Source organism: Ursus arctos, unplaced genomic scaffold (genome assembly GCF_023065955.2).
Source record: "Ursus arctos isolate Adak ecotype North America unplaced genomic scaffold, UrsArc2.0 scaffold_8, whole genome shotgun sequence".
Taxonomy (NCBI): domain Eukaryota; kingdom Metazoa; phylum Chordata; class Mammalia; order Carnivora; family Ursidae; genus Ursus; species Ursus arctos.
Window position 1 is genome coordinate 24,960,243 of NW_026623100.1, and position 15,388 is coordinate 24,975,630.

General features: G+C 36.3%; 1 protein-coding gene across 3 annotated transcripts in view; it reads left to right on the forward strand.

Moving 5' to 3' along the window:
• VRK2 (VRK serine/threonine kinase 2) overlaps nucleotides 1-15,388 on the forward strand; it is a 114,834-nt gene that overhangs the window by 48,551 nt on the left and 50,895 nt on the right. The window lies entirely within an intron of this gene.

The following is a 15,388-nucleotide window of genomic DNA, read 5'->3' on the forward strand; positions in this document are numbered from 1 at the left end:
CTGTGGTACATCCAAACAATGCAGTACTACTCAGTGTTAAGAAGAAGCAGTCAGGACATGAAAAGACATGGAGGAAACTTAAATGCATATTACTAAGTGAAAATCTGTATAATTCCAACTCTACAACATTTTGAAAAAGGCAAAACTGTGGAGACACAAAAAAGATTGGTGATTGCCAGTGGTTAGTGGGGAAGGAGAAATGAATAGGCAGAGCGCAGAGGATTTTTAGGGAAGTGAAACTGTTCTGTATAATACTACAGTGGTGGATACGTGTTGTTTTGCATTTGCCAAAACCCATAGAATGTTCAATACCAAAAGTGCACCCAAATGTCAACTATATAGACTTTTGATTATAGTGATATGTCATTGTATAATGAGTGTAGGTTCATCCATTGCAACAGACAGAATACTGTGGTATGGGATGTTGATAGTGGGGGATACTGTTGGGTGGTGGGGGCAGTGGGTATATGAGAACTCACAGTACTTTTCCACTCAATTTTACCTAAATTGCACTAAATTTACCAAAATTAAATCTAAAACTACTCTAAAAGAATCTTTAAAAATGTGACTAGTATGACTGAGGAACCGAATTTTAAATTTAACTTCATTTTAGTTAATTATTAATTTTTTTATTTTACCTTCCTTCTTCCCCCCAGCTTTATTGAGGAATGATTGACAAAAGTTGCATATATTTAGGCTATACAACATGTACGAAGTGATGATTTAACATAATATGTTGTGAAGTGATGACCATCATCAATTTAATTAACACATTCACTTTTGTTTTGTGGTGAGAACACTTAAGGTCTATTCTTAGCAGATTTGAGGTACACAGAATTATTAACTCTAGTCACCATGCTGTATGTTCGACCCCTAGAACTTAATGATCTTCTAACTAAAAGTTTGTACCCTTTGGCCAACATCTCCCCATTTCCTTCACCCCCCACCCCCGGCCCCTGGCAACCCCTTCTCTCCTCTCTGGTTCTATAAGTTTCACTTGTTTACATGCCACATATAAGTGAGATAATACAGTATTTGTCTTTCTGTGTCTGGTTTAATGTCCTTCACGTTCGTCCATGTTATCACAAATGGCATATTTCTTTTTATGGCCAAATAATTCCATTGCACATCTCTACCACATTTTATCTTTTTTTTTTTTTTTTTTAAGATTTTCTTTATTTATTTGACAGAGAGACAGCCAGCGAGAGAGGGAACACAAGCAGGGGGAGTGGGAGAGGAAGAAGCAGGCTCCCAGCAGAGCAGCGAGCCTGATGCGGGGCTTGATCCCAGGATCCTGGGATCACGCCCTAGCCTGAAGGCAGACGCTTAACGACTGAGCCACCCAGGCACCCCTCTACCACATTTTCTTAATTCATTCATCCACCAGTGACCACTAAGGTTATTTATATATTTTGGCTATTGTGAAAAATTCTGTGGTAACATGGAAGTGCACATACCTCTTTAAGATAATGATTTCTTTTCCTTTCGATATATACCCAGAAGTTGGATTTCTGGATCATATGATAGTTCTATTTTGAGGAACTTCCACACTGCTTTCTGTAAAGACTACCAATTTCCATTCCCACCAAAAGTGTAAGGGTTCCCTCTTCTTTACACCCTCACCAACAATGATTATCTCTTATCTTTTTTATAATAGCCGTCCTAACAGGTACTGAATGATGTCTCATTGTGGTTTCGATTTTCATTGCCCTGATGATAATAATTCTGAACACCTTTTCTTCTAACTGTTGGGCATGTATATATCTTCTTCAGAATAATGACTATGCTGGTCCTTTGTGTATTTTTTAAATTGGGTTATTTTCTTGCTAGTGAGTTGTATGAGTTCTTATATATTTTGGATATTAACCCCTTATCAGATCTAGGGTTTACAAATATTTTCTACAGTTTGGTAGCTTGCCTTTGTATTTTGTTGATGGTTTTCTTTGTTGGGCAGTATTTTTTTTAGTTAGATGTAATTCCAGTTGTTTATTTTTGGTTTTGTTGCCTGTGCTTTTGGTGTTGGTTGAAAAAAATCATTGCCACAACCCATGTTCATGATTGGAAGAATTTTTTTTTTTTTTAAAGATTTTATTTATTCGAAAGACATAGAGACAGCCAGCGAAAGAGGGAACACAAGCAGGGGGAGTGGGAGAGGAAGAAGCAGGCTCATAGCAGAGGAGCCTGATGTGGGGCTCGATCCCATAACGCCGGGATCACGCCCTGAGCTGAAGGCAGACGCTTAACCGCTGTGCCACCCAGGTGCCCCAATGATTGGAAGAATTGATATTGTTAAAGTATCCATACTACCCAAAGCAGTCCCTATCAAAATACCAAAGCCATTTTTCATAGAAATAGAAAAAACAATCCTCAAATTTGCATGGAACCACAAAAGTCCCTGAATAGCCAAAGCACTCTTGAGGGCATCACACTTCCTGATTTCAAAGCATATGACAATACTATAGTAATCAAAATAGTATGCTGTTGACATAGACACAGACCAGTGGAACAGAATGGAGCATTCAGAAATAAAGCCATACATATACTACCAACTAATCTTTGACAAGGGCATCGGTAATACACAATTGGAAAAGCATAGTCTGTTTAATAAATGATGGTGGGAAAACTGGACAGTGACATGCAAAAGAATGAAATCAGACTCTTAACCTACACCATACAAAAAATTAAATCTTTAACCCATTAGAGATTTGAAATGTATAACCTAAAACCACAAAACCAGAAGAAAATTCAGGGAAAAAGCTTAATTTCAATTAATTTAAATTTAAGTAACTCCAAGTGTCTAGTAGCCACCCTGTCAGACAGGAGAGGTTTAAAAAGTGAAAAAATTGAGTCTATAAAAAATTTTATAGATCATAGTTGAATATTTAACTGAACTCTAAATGAGGAAAGAAATTTCTAAGTAATGGTACAAAGGAGGAAATCTTTAAAAATATTGAGAAATTTCAAATTTTAAAATTTCTATATTTAAAAAATTGAAAAAATTAAAGATAAATAAGAAACTGGAAAGTGTGTTTATGAAAGCTTTTTGGGGATATATATAGCAAACCAAAAAAATCAGTAAAAAACAAAACAAAACAAAAACACCAAATATTTTCTTAGAGTAATGATTGAAAGGAATGAACAGACAGAACACAGAAGAAATACAGCTGTCAGAAATGGATGAAAAAAGTTCACCATCACTGGAAAAGAAGAGAGATGCAGATAAAAAAAAAGTGAAGTACCATTTTAAAAGACCTTGTCAAATTGGAAAAGCCGAAAATAATAATCCGATGATATTGAGGCTGTCGAGGGTGCAGGCCTTGTAGAACGTAAAATAAATGGGAGTAGAAGAAGAAATTAAGTTAATGGAAGGGCAATTTGGCAATATATGTTGAAATCCTTTAAAAGTCTGCATATTTTTTAAGGTTAGGTTTATTAAAGTATAATTTACAAACAGTAAAATTCACCATTTTAACCATACAGTTTGATGTGTTTTGACACATGTATGTCTTATAACCACCACTACAGTCAAGATACAGAGTGTTCCTATCATCCTCAGACTTTCCTTCACCCTGCAGTCAGTCCCCTTCTTTCATGCACCCCACCCCCCTGGCCCCTGGCAATGATCTCTGCCCCGGTAGTTTTTGCATTTTGGGGGGAATGTCATATAAATGAAATTATAGGATGTATTTCCTGGTGCCTGGCTTATTTCACTTCCCATAATGTTTGTGAGATTTACCCATGTGGTAGTTATTAGTAGTTCATTCCTCTTTAAAAATAGATAGTATTCCGTTGACAACTACTACCGTTTATCTGTTTACCTGTTGGAAATTTATTTCTGGTTTGGGGGGCAATTATTAGTAAAGTTGCTATAAGCATTCATGTAGATGTTTTTGTGCAGATACATGCTTTAACAACTTCTGGGTAAGTAACTAGGAGTGGGATTTCTGGGATCATAAGGAAGTGTATGTTTGGCTTATAGGAAACAGCCAGACTGGTTTTCAGAGCAATTGTACTGTTGTTACACATTTTCACCAGTGATGTGTAGTTCTCCACGTCTTGCCACCACTTGGTTTCATTAGTTTTTAAAAATTTACCTGTTATAGTAGATGTGTTGTCTTAATTTGCATCAGTTATGTAATGACTAATGATAGTGATAATCTTTCTTGTGTTTATTTGCCACTCTTTTATGTTCTTTGACGAATCAAATGTGCCCATTTTTTAAATCATATTGCCTTATTTTAAACGAGCTTTAGCTTTTAAGGACAGGAACCTTTTGTCAGATCTTTGCAGGTACTGTCTGCATCACTAGCTTACCTCTTCTCTTATCAGTGTCTTTCAGAAGGCAGATGTTTTTAATTATGATGAGGCCCAATTTATGATTTTTTTTCTTTTATCATTTGTGCTACATCTGTCCAAAGCCAGGATCACAAAATGTTTTTTCATACGTTTTCTTCAAGGAGTTTTATAGAACTCTCATATTTAGATACCTGATCTGTTTCAGGTTTGTATTTGGTGCAAGTGAGGGTCAAGGCTCTTTTGGGGGGGGAGGGGGAACATACACATGTGCAGTTGCTCCAACACTGTGTTAAAGTGAACATCTTTTCCCCAGTGAATTGCTTTTGTGCCTTTATGAAAATTATTGACCATCTATGAATGAGTCTATTTCTGGATTCTCAAGTATAATAGCATACAGTCAATATCACACTTTCATGGTCTTGAAGTTAGGTAATAGGAGTCTTCCAACTTTGTTCTTTTTTTCAAAATTATTTTCACTATTCTGGCTGCTTTGCAATTCCATATATAATATTTTTTTGAAATCAGGTTGTCAGTTTCTGCCCCCAAACCTGCTAGGATTTTGATTGAGATTGTGTTGAACTGTAGATTAATTTGAGGGAATTGAAATTTTAACAATATGAGTCTTCTGACTAAATGCCAAGCTAATTCACTGGGAAATGAATGATTTTTGTAATACTCATTTTTATTTCTTTTGTTTTCATATTTAACTTCAAAATATTTTTTTAAAGATTTTTATTTATTTATTAGATGGAGAGAGAGAACACAAGCAAGGGGAGCGGCAGGCAGGGGGAGAGCGAAAAGCAGGCTTCCCGCTGAGCAGGGAGCATGGGGCTTGATCCCAGAACCCTGGGGTCATGACCTGAGCCAAAGGCAGATGCTTAACCCACTGAGTCACCCAGGCGCCCCCAAAATATTTTTTAAGTTTCCTATGTAATTTGGTTTTTGACCCTAAGGTTATTTGGAAATATGTTGTTTAATTTTCAAATATTTGGAAGTTTTCAAATTCCTCTCTGCTATTGATCTCAATTTAATTCTGTTGTGGTCAGAGAACTACTCTGTATGATTTCTGTACTTTTAAGATTATTGAGAATTACTTAATGCATCAACGTATGAGCTAACTTAATGAATATTTCATGAGCCCTTGAAAAGAGTATGTATTCTGTTGTCTGTCTGAAGGTGAGTGTTTAATAAATGTCTGTTAGGTCCAGTTGATTGAGTGTTGAAATTTCCTACATCTCCACTGAAAGGAGTATGGAAACCTCCAATTATAATTGTGGATTTATCTTTTTTTTCCATCAGTTTTTGTTTCATGTATATTGGAATTCTATTGGTATACGTGTTTAGGATTTTTATGTCCTCTTTATGAACTGTCTCCTGTATCATTATAAAATATCAGTTTTATCCCTAAAATATTTCTTGTTCAGAAATCAACTTTGTCTGATATTAATGTAGCCACACCCCCTTTCTTTTGATTAGTGTTTGCATTATATATCTTCTCCATTCTTTTAGTCTATTTTTGTCTGTACATGTGAGTTAAATGTCTTGGAGACAGTATGTTCATTTTCAGGCTATTTTTAAACTTTGCTAAGATGAGTCTATAGTAGCCTATTCTATGTGGTTAGTTTATTCCTACTTCTATACTGTGAAGTTCTGTGATTTCTACAGAATTCCATGTTAGGACTTACTTTGGTTGGCCAGAACTCAATTCCCAGCTCTTTGTAAATCCTGGGAATTATTCTTCTCCTGACTGCTCAGTGATTCTTTGCTCCACCTTTTATACTACAGATGAGGAGATCCTCATGCAGATTTTTCTGGAAGCTCCCCCCACCTTGTAGCTCCCTCTTCTTCTGAACGCCTCTCTGGAATTTCAGGCTCTTTAGAAGCCATTCTGAACTCAGTCACTGTCTCAGTGGGATTTCCCTTCCTATTCCTGAGTTTGGAATTGTCACCAGGCAGAAAGCTGGGGCATCTGTGTGACTCAACTAAATGTTTTTTTTCCCCATTTTCCCAAGGATCTCAGTCTTGTGCAGCCTATTTAATATCCAAAAACGTTTGTATCTTTCATTTTAGCCAGTTTCCCACAGGCAGTGGAAGTGTAAATCCAGTCATCGTATTCCTTTTTTGCCAAAAGCAAAAAGGGCTAGTTTTAAATAATTTTAGTGTGTGTGCGTGAATTGTCCGCTCATGTCTTTTTGCCCATTTTTCTCCTTTTTTTTTGTTTTTATTCCCTCAGTTTTGACGAGTTCTTTAAATAAGTGTTATATAAGCCCTTCATCTGTTACATATTTTGCAAATATTTTCTTTCAATTTGCCTCTTGTCCTTTGATTATACTTGTGATGTTTCATCACCACATAGAAGGTGAAACTTTTTAATGTGATCAAATGTATCAATCTTTTATTTGCTATGGATATTGAGTCTCGATTAATAACCTTGTTCTGCAGACAGATTTTATGTGAATTTAATTGTAGAGTTTCATTTTTTACCTTTAAATCTCTTATTAATTTAGAATTTATTCTTTTATATGACAGGAAGTATGGACCCAATTTTATCATTTTCCAAATGATTTTCCAGTTTTCCCAACACTATTTAAAAAAAAAAAATTGGTCCAGTGATATTAGATGTCACTTTTATCATATACTAAACTTCCATATGTACTTGAGTTCACTTCTGTACTTTCTACTGAATCCTTCTGGTCTAATTATGTTTCATAATTATACTAGTACATTAATTGCTGAGGCTCTGCAATGTATTTTAATATCTGGTGGTGATTAGTGCTGTGTAGCTTTTCTTTTTCAGTATTATTCTAGCTATTCACAATTTTTTATATTGTTTAGCTTCATTTAAAAATACTTGTTGGCATTTTTATTGGAATTTTGTTAAATTTTTAAATTAACTTGGGAAGACCTGGCATCTTTATGATGTATAGATGTTCTTCAACAACAAGGAATATTTTTGTATTTCATCAGTTTTACATTTGTTATGTTCTTGAGTATTTTCACTCTTTCCTCACATTAACTTTTTCACATTTCTTGCTATACTTATTCCTAAATATTATACCGCTTTTGTTGCTATTGTCACTGCTATTTTACTCTACTATTTTATCTTCTAAGTGATTATGATTTGTGTATATGAATGTTGTTGATTTCTGTGCATTCATTTTATATCCTGTTAATTTACTGACTTTGAGGTTGCTTTAGTAATGATTCTCTAAGGTTTTCTTAGAAAACATTTCATACACAAGTAGATACAGTTGTCTTTGTCTTCCAGTTCTTATATCTCTGATTTGTTTTGTCTAATTGTATTGCTGGTACATCCAGTACATAGAAAATAGTAGTGAAGGTAGTGATTATCCTCCCCTCTTCCTGATCTTAGTGGGAATTCTTGAAGTTTACCCCATTAAATGTGATGCTGACTTTAGGACAAAGGTGTGGGTAAATGTGTATATGTGAATATGTACGTGTGTATGTGTCCTTATACTCATCGTAAGGAAATCACCATCAATTCCTATGTTTCTGTTTTTTGGTTTGGTTGTTTGTTTGTTTGGTTTTTTTTTTTTTGAGATTTTATTTATTTGAGAGAGGGAGGGCATGAATGGAGGGAGAGGCAGAGAGAGAGATGGAGAAACAGACTCCCCGCTGAGCAGGGAGCCCAATGTGGACCCAGCTCAAACCCCAGGATCATGGGACCTGAGCCGAAGGCAGACGCTTAACTGACTGAGCCACTCAGGCATGCCTCCTATGTTCTTGAATGGATTTTTTTTTTTCTTTTTATGGAATGGGAACTGAATTTCATCAAAGATTTGTTTAGGATATATGGACATAATCATGTTTTTCTCAGATCAATTAATATAGTGTGGTATATTACTGTGCTTTTAATATTGAACTACCCTTACTTTCCAGGAGTAAATCCCACTTTGTTATAGTATATTATTTACTTAATATGGTGTTGAAGTATATTCACTAATACTTTATGTAGTATTTCATATAGGTATTTATAAGTGAGGCTGGTCTGTAGTTTTCTATTTCTGTACTATTTTTATCAGATTTAGGTATCAACATTCTATTTCATAAAAAGAATTTGGAAGTTTTAATTCATTTCCTATGTTCCAGAACTAATTTTTTTTTTTTAAGATTTTATTTATATAATTGAGAGAGAGAGAGCATGAGCGGGGTGAAGGGCAGAAGGAGAAGCAGACTCCCTGCTGTGCAGGGAGCCTGATGCAGGGTTCCATCCCGGGACAGCGGGATCATGACACTCAGCTGAGCAGAAGGCAGACACTTAACTGACTGAGCCACCCAGGCGCCCCCAGAACTATTTCTATTAAATTGATACTGTTTTATTTTGGAATATGAAACTATCTGGTTCTGCTTTTTTTCTGTGAGGCAGTTTCTTGTAACTCTCCTTTTTCCCATGGAGATGTTTAAGCTTTTTATCTTGGGCCAATTGTAATAGTTAACCATTTTGTGTAGCTTTTCAAATTTATTTGTATGGTGTTATGAATTGTAGCCTCTTGGGACTTAAATTTCTTCTACTTCAATGATTGTTTCCTTCTGGTTATTTTTTATTTTTGCTTCCTTTTTTTTGCCTTAGTAAATGTGTTTATTTTTCAGCTCACTTGGATTCTGATTTATTAATGAGATGTATTTTCCCTCGTCTATTTCATTGATTTGTGATTGTGCCTTTATTATGTCATTTCTTGTGCTCTTTTAATTCTACCCTTTTGTTCTTTCTTTTGGTCTTCAGTTCCTGATCTGTTCATTTATTTTCATTATTTTTTTTTCCTTCTCTAAGTGTTTAAGGCTGTGATTTTTCCTCTGGTTACAGCTCTATATCATACTCATAGAATTTTAATATGTTTTTTAATATCTTTATTTTTTAAGAAACTTTTTATTTCTTCTTCACCAAAAAGTTGTTCAGTAGAAGATTTTTAAATTTTCATGTAGAAGGATCTTTTTAAAAAATTTTGTTATTGAACTCTAGACTTCGTGACAAGATAGGTTATTGTTTTTGATAATTTTACTCTTCTGAATCCACTGAGGCTTTTATTAGTGACTGAGAAGATAAGTTTTTATCTGTATTCCATGCCTATTTGAGAAAAAGGTAATCTGTATTTTCACAGTGTAAAGTTTAATATTTGCCCAAAAGATCTACCTTAGTGACTGTATTATTTATACATCTATATCTTTACTTAGTTTTTGTCCACTTGATTTGTTTTGTATCAAGAGTGATATTCTCTTAGGGGCGACTGGATGGCTCAGTCAGTCAAGCATAGGACTTGATCTCAGCTAAGATCTTGATCTCTGGATCATGAGTTCAAGCCCTGCATTAGGCTCTATACTGGGTGTGGAGCCTACTTTAAAAAAAAAAAAAATCTGTTATTAGTGTGTTTCTATGTGGCCTCAAAGGCCAGAATCAAGTTCCCTATAGTTTTTGTTTCATAAAGATCATTGCTGTGCTACTTGGTAAATATTTTATTTATATTTGCTCCACTTCATGTGTATTTTCTTTTATCTTTGATCCTTTAAGGTTTCTTTTTGGGGAGGGTCACTATCTATGAAACTTCATATTTTTGTTGTAGTGATTGCCTTGGTATCTATGATTATTTTTAAAGATTTTATTTATTTATTTGAGAGAGAGAGACAGAGATCATGAGCAGGGAAGAGGGAGAAGCAGTCTCCCCGCTGAGCAGGGAGCCCCATGTGGGACTCGATCCCAGGACCCTGGGATCATGACCTGAGCCGAAGGCAGATGCTCAACGGACTGAACCACCCAGGTGCCCAGTATCTATGATTTTTAGAGATGCTTTTAGCTCTCTTTGTCTGTATTGAATCTTTTACTGCTACTGTGATAGTCTTGTATGGTAGTTGTTTACTTCCACATACTACTAGTTCACTATTGCTTATTTTACTTTCCTCTTTCCCTTAATGTTGTCACCTTAGTTTTTAGTCATACTACTTTTCCTTGTCAGCACATAGATCGTTCATATATTCTTCATTTAGCACCAACCTTGTTTTGGTCTTACATAAAATTAAATATATTAAATATTCACCTTTCTGTCCTTTTGCCAAAGTTAGCCACTCATCTTTAGATTGGATGAAACTAATCTTCTAGTAGATTGCTCAAGAAGTGCCTGTGGGTACGACATTCCCTTGCACGTGTAAAACTTTTTCAATAGCATTGATCCTTGAGGGATAGCTTGGATGGATGTAAAATATTTAGTTCACACTTTTTGTCCTTGAATCTCTTGAAAATGCTGATCTGTTGTTGCCATGTTTTGCATGTTGCTTTTAAGAAGTCTGCTGCTAGTTTAATTCTCTTACCACTTTATGCTATTTTCCTTTTTGCCTTGCTGCCTTTGTTTTTTCTTTATTAATAATGTCTAATGGTTTTACCAGGATATTTTTACAGTACATCATCCTGTATTGGTTTTCCGGGATATCTGGTGGGCCCTTTTGATATGTAGACTGAGCCTTTTATTTCCAGAATGTTTTCTTGGATTATAGTTTTAAGTATTAATTCAGCCTTCATGTGTGTTTTGAATTAAAATTATGGAGAAAGGAACTTGAGCAATAAGCTGTTTAATGAAGAGAAAAAACAAGTGGAAAAAGAGATTCAAGAGTAGAGAGGGAAGAATTGTTGAATGGTTGGCAGGAGAAAAAGGCAAGAAACTTTGACATTCATAGAGCCTTTGTCAAAGCAGTAGAGTTGTAAGGATTGAGATAAAAATAGGAAATAGACTCAAAGAGGTTTTGGGTAGAAACAGCAGCCGTCTTGGTTAAGGTGGAATGAAAGGGTGCTGACGGGGATGAGAGTCAAAGTAAATATTTGGACACCCCATTGGAGACACACTTGATGCTCTGGGCCAATTTCATTTTGTTGTGTTTTTGCTGTTATTGTTTTTTGTTTTTTAATTATCCGAATACTGTTTTACCTACAATCAGACAGGTAACCTCATTGAGAGTTGAAGCAGATTGTAGATTATTTTAGTCTTCTTTTTCCCTGTGTCTTCATTGCATTATGGCCGTTTCTTGGTAACTCATCTGGTACCCTCCAAATTTGGAATTTTGAAGACTCTCAAAGTGTACACCATTTACCTTCTCTCTTTCATCATCTTTATCATTTTTTGTTGAAAAAACAAAAACAAAAACAGGGGCACCTAGGTGGCTCAGTCGTTAAGCGTCTGCCTTTGGCTCAGGGCGTTCTGGGATCCAGCCCCCGTCCTCTGGGAGCCTGCTTCTTCCCCTCCCACTCCCCCTGCTTGTGTTCCCTCTCTCGCTGGCTGTCTCTCTCTGTCTGTCAAATGAATACATAAAATCTTTAAAAAAAAAAAAAGAAAGAAAGAAAGAATAAAAACATCTGTGGAAAAGTCTCATTTAAAAAAAAAAATCCATGATTTCTTATGTACTTCTTTACAACATCTCCATTTTAATAAGATTTCTTTAAAAAATAATTGTTTGAGAAGACTAAAGAAAATGCTTCAGTGGTAATATTGTGTTCAGTAGAAGAAGAGGAAAGAAATCAAGTGTATTGGTTTGGTTAAAAAAATCCTTTAAATTAAAAATTAAAATTATATTAAGAAACATCTACTTACGGAGGAGGTGCCTCTTCAGAAAAGACAATGTAAATCAATCTCGACTCAATTTTGAACGTTTATCGTGTACTAGGCATTATGCTATATTCTTTAAATGAAGTGTTTCTAAGTTTATGCTTTCCTGATAGATAAGTGGGTAACATCCTCTTAGACTACTTAAGTTTTCTAACTTCTGTTTAGAAACTTTACTGACTTTGAAATATGATATGGTATTGCACAATTGATTACTGGAAAGTTAGGCTTATGTGTGCTGTTATGGTATTTGGAAAACGAATGTGCCTTTCTGATTTCATTACTTATAAGGGCATTAGCAGAAGTGCTATCGAGTGGTGGTTTTGCCACTGAGTACCACACACTTGGCTGTATCTCCCAGTGTCACTAGTGAAGAAAGGTGAGGCAGTTTAAGTAAAATCAAGGTTCGTGCACATCTTTTTATCTTTCTGTTTTCAGAGGTGCAGATGTTCCTCACCTGTGAAAGGCCACTTTGTTGATCAAAAGCACACCATTTTTAAAAGCTTTTATTAAAATTGTAGTTAGTTAACATAACTAATATTCGTTTCAGTTGGACAATATGGTGATTCAGTACTTCCATACATTACCTGGTGCTCATCACAATAAGTGTACTTTTGTTTGTTTTTTTGTTTTTGAGAGAGATTGGGCAAAGGGAAGAGGGAGAGAGAGAATCTTAAGCAGGCTCCGTGCTGGGCACGACCCTGAGATTATGACCTGAGCCGAAATCAAGTCGGACACTTAACTGACTGAGCCACCCAGGGGCCCCAACAAGTGCACTCCTCAATCGCCATCACCTATTTCACCCATTCCCCCCCACCCACTTCACCTCTGGTAACCATCAGTTTGGTCTCCATAGGTAAGAGTCTGTTTTTTGGTTTGCCTCTTTTTCCCTTTGCTCATTCGTTTTTTTCCTTAAATTCCACATATGAGTATGGGGCGCCTGGGTAGCCCAGTCGTTAGGCATCTGCCTTCGGCTCAGGGCATAATCCCAGTGTTCCGGGATCGAGTCCCACATCGGGCTCCTCTGCTGGGAGCCTGCTTCTTCCTCTCCCACTCCCCTGCTGTGTTCCCTCTCTCGCTGGCTGTCTCTCTGTCACATAAATAAATAAAATCTTTTTAAAAAAAATTCCACATATGAGTAAAATCACATGGTATTTGTCTTTCTCTGACTGACTTATTTCTGTTAGCATAATACACTCTAGCTCCACCCATGTCATTGCAAATGGCAAGATTTCATCCTTCTCAATGGCTGAGTAATATTCCATTGTATAACTATACCACATCTTATAGCTGCTATAAACATTGGGAAGCATGTATCCCTTTGAGTTAGTGTTTTTGTATCCTTTGGGTAAATACCTAGAAGTGCAATTGCTGGGTCATAGGATAGTTCTATTTTTATCTTTCTGAAGTATCTCCTTACTGTCCTCCAGAGTAGCTGCACCAGCTTGCATTCCCACCCAACAGTGCAAGAGGGTCCCCTTTCTCGATATCCTTGCCAATGCCTGTTGTTTTCATGCTTTTGGTTCTAGCCCTTCTGACAGCTGTGAGGTGGTGTCTCACTGTGGTTTGGATTTGCGTTTCCCTGATGACCAGTGGTGTTGAGCGTCTTTTCATGGAAGCACATCGTCTTTTCACGCAACGGCTTATATCCCTGCTTTTACATGAAGACTTTCTGGATGATTCTGGTTTACACTGATTTTCTTTTTCGATTTTCTTTGGCTTCTAATATGTATTTTAAACACATAAGCCCTCAAGTCTCAGTTGTCTTATGTGCTGAACTAGAATGGACTCCTTAAGGCTTTTGTAGATAGGTTTACCTCTCTTCCTTCTTGGGTATTCCTCAGAATACCTAGGTTAGTGTTCTTTTGTAATTACCCTTTAAGAAATACTTTATTGACTCAGGAGGTTAAGGCCAGTCTTGTTGCAACCTGCCATCTCACTTAGTGCCCAGATTGACCTGATCGTTCAGGTGCCTCACCCCACCATGCTCCATGTGTTTCTGCCCCAAAGCTGCCGGCTATGTCCAAGAGAAAGGCCCTCACAGGTAGAGAAAACAGTTCTGTGTGTCAACAAATGGAGGGATCAGTATGGCTTAGGAAACCTATTATTTTGAAAAACACTTACTTGACTACTGGGAGTTGTGTTGCACTGAAAGCCAGGAGGCTCCAGACTCAGCCCTAACCCTGAGCAGGATCGCAGCCTTCCACAAACGTTTTAACCTGGAGGACTTTGGCTCTCCAGTCTATAAAATGTGAGACTTTGAGTGATTTCAAAAATTCCTTCTAGGGGCGCCTGGGTGGCTCAGCTGTTGGGCGTCTGCCTTCGGCTCAGGTCATGATCCCAGGTCCTGGGATCAAGGCCCGCATCGGGCTTCCTGCTCGGCAGGAAGCTGCTTCTCCCTCTCACACTCCCCTTGTTTGTGTTCCCTCTCTCACTGTCTCTCTCTGTCAAATAAATAAATAAAATCTTTAAAAAAAGTTTTCTTGTAGCTCTAAAATTCTGTGATTCTCTGAAGATGTGTTTCCAAATGCTTAATGCTCATTGTATAAAGTAATGTTTCTTATACTGTTTCCAAAGTGTCCACCTATTTTTGCATAGCAAAGGAAGTTAAAAAGTTTAAATTTTAGAAAAAGTTTAATGATCTGGGAGCAGGAATTGAAGTACCTGACCTGTATCTGGTGGCAAAATGCTCACTTTCATCCATAGGGTAGGGTCAGAAGCCTCATTAAAGCTGCTTGTTCAGTGTTTGCTAGAGGGAATTCTAACATAATCCATTTATCAGTTACGGTTACTTGTAAGATGGAGTGCGGATGTGTGTTTATAAGAATTTTGCATGGCATCCACACATGATATGGTACCATTTTTAGAAGTGGCGTTTCCTTTGTTGAACATACATAAAATTAGTCCTGGTGATACACCTCTGTGTTTCATTATCTTTGAGTAGCATTGCATGTCTTAGCTTGATGATACCATTATATTACTGGATGGCAAGCTGCTAAGGCTACTTTAAAGTATTTTGGTGTCACATGGACAGGGTTATACTGTAGATTAAATAACATGGTAGTGTTTATAGTCACTTATAACATGCAATAACATGTACATCTTTCATCCTTGTGCGGTGCTGATGTACCCTTTTAGCTGAGCAAAGGGACTTTGAAATTTATTCCTGTGATTTTAGTTATTTGAACTTTTAAACATTTTATGAGCTTTATTTAATAGAATTGTTCGTAAAAGACTTCCACGAAATTTTTGTCTCCATATAATTTATCATATGAGTATGTTTTTAAGATTTAATACCTTCTATGTATCTCTACTCATAAATCAGTTTTATAAACTTACTATTTGGGGATTCTTTCAGTATGATTTGTCAAATAAAAATAAAGTAAGCTCCAAATGTTATTCCCATCTAACATTCTATAATGTGTTAATACTGCTATGTTTTACTGCACTTCAATTTATTAAATTACTTTAAAATTGTTTAGGTAATC